The sequence below is a fragment of the Odontomachus brunneus genome, unplaced genomic scaffold, assembly GCF_010583005.1.
Source record: "Odontomachus brunneus isolate Ranch 3 - 2012 unplaced genomic scaffold, Obru_v1 Obru_scaffold_015, whole genome shotgun sequence".
Classification (NCBI taxonomy): Eukaryota; Metazoa; Arthropoda; class Insecta; order Hymenoptera; family Formicidae; genus Odontomachus; species Odontomachus brunneus.
In genome coordinates, this window is record NW_022639465.1 from 916,034 (window position 1) to 918,514 (window position 2,481).

Below are 2,481 nucleotides of genomic sequence, written 5' to 3' on the forward strand. Positions count from 1 at the left end.
TCAACGAATGTGATTGCACGGAAAGTGCTAAAGTGATCTTTATAAGTAAGCTGATATCGCGAGAAGATATCTGATTGGTGTATTTCTGGAGATGGATGGAAATGCACCAACCAAAACAGAATATTTTTATCCAGCAAGCAACCAGTATCGAAACAAGCATCGTATTCCGCTGGCTTTAGTAGCAGAAAAAAGAGGGCGCACTAGTGCATCCGATCGAATTCTGGCTTTATTGCCTATTGTAGAAGATTTATTACATATAGCCATTTTATTGATTACACATTATTAAAGATATCTTCTGTGATAACAAGTAACCAATAAAATAGCTTTGTGTGATACAGTATTCATTGGAAAACAGTCATTACATAATTGTAAACAAATAAGTGCATTCAGTATTACAGCTCATTGAGCGTTCACTGAGCTCTTTTATCTGATTGGTATATATTTTTAGATCTAAAGAAATATGCCAATCGGATGTAAAAGTTCACCAAGCGTTCAGTAAGCTGCTGTCGTATTGGATGCATCTAATATCGTAATTGGAGTTGGCTAATCGTCATGGACTACGATGGGATAACGGGATTGTTGCATACAACAGAGCTAAGCATTTGATTACGGCAGCTGTGGTTGGCAAATCATTCGATATGGAACATGAAGACGTTGCCCCCAGACTCGTATACGTAAAGGAATGTGAAAAGCGAGAATGGTTGACGAATCTTCTGGATGACAATGTGAAAAGTAACCTGATCATCGAGACCTTGGACGCGGATTACGAGGACATAATTTTCTTGGGCAAATTGTATGCAACCAACATTTTATGATCTAATGATCATATTAAGCATTGCGCTTTACAGAATGTATTAAAAATATTCAAATGGTGGTCTCAGTGCCGGAGAAAATTGCCGGAAATCTTTATTAAACAAAATAAATATTTCTTAAAATATATTAATGTCTCTTCTCTCTTTTACTTCCTCTTTTCCTCCACCCAATCTTTGAAAAAATCTACGTAAGTAGATATACGATAATTTCGTATCTCATAGATATATCGTTGATATATCGTAGGTATACGATAGATCGAAAGTATACGATAGTGTATGTTTAAAGATAAATTTTTATTGGGGCTGCATAATTTCGGAGGGGATTAACTGTACTACATGAAAAGATTTGTCCTCCTCAAAATGTCTCTCGAACTTTTTGGAATAGGCGAGGATATTTTATAATACGGAAGCGCGGACGGATGGCACGAGCCTGAGAGGGGAAAAGGCCGTTAAAAATCTACCGTGTGCGAAACGCGGAGAGGAGTGGATCGCAGAGTCGATAAAAATGATCAATTATGTCGGTAAAAAAATTATGTTAAAAAATATGCCGGTAAAAATTATATTAAAAAGTATGTCGATAAAAAATATGCCGGTAAAAATAAATGATCGATTATGTCAGTAAAGAAAATTACGTCGGTAAAAATTATGTTAAAAAATATGTCGGTAAAAATTATGTTAATAAATTTGCCGGTAAAAATATTAGTAAAAAATATGCCGGTAAAAAATTACCGACCGTTGGTAACTTCCCCTTTCTCGCGTGACGTCATCCCCCGCGCCCACAGTACCCCCACCCCAATATGACGTCAACCATCGGCGCTATTGGTACCTCTCTCCCCCGCACCCCCCTCTGAAGACCGTTGGTTACAACCCCGGTATTATACCTACTGACGCATTAGGCTTCAAGCGAGGAAGTCTAATTTGCTATTTATATTTCTCTGCAACGAGAATTTATCTGCGAGCGAACAAGATATCTACCGCAACCTGTCGATTGCTCTTAAGTCGTGTAACCGAATTCTGTATATTATAACTTATTCGACAATCTTAAGAAACCTATTACAATGATTTCTTCTAGCTAAACAAATCTTGCAAACGTCCAATTATTAGTTCAATGTACTTATCGTCTGACTTACTTTACCTTCCATCCTCTGGGTGAAATTATTTATATCATACAATTAGATCAATCTTTATTGTTAGCTGAAAATACACTTGTAGCATCCATATAACTAAATTTCAGTTTCTACTCATTTTTACTTTTGACCAAATTTATTAGTTAAAAGTTCTAGTCATTCAGTTTAGATTGTTGTTTTGTGTAACAGGCCTAATTTTTATTTAATTTGATTCGATTGCAATTAATGCAACCAAATTCCCAAAGAATTGATCCGTTTTATTCGAACTCTCCTCAGTATAATCTTCATTCGCTCAGCTTACTTCACGAGTTTGTAGACGAGTCTTGAGAACCCTCAAGCCTTCGTCCTCTCCTTCCGATTGATCGATCGAGATCATATTTCGAGGCGCTAAAAAAGCCAATCGCCTCTCCCCGTCGTCGTTTACATAAATGCCGATAAAGTGTGGCGAAGAGCGAGGTTCTTCTTAAACGTCATCCACGACGAGCGAGCGAGCGAGGCGTGCAATCGACGAAAGCGTCGCGGCGCCGCGCAACCGCCGACGC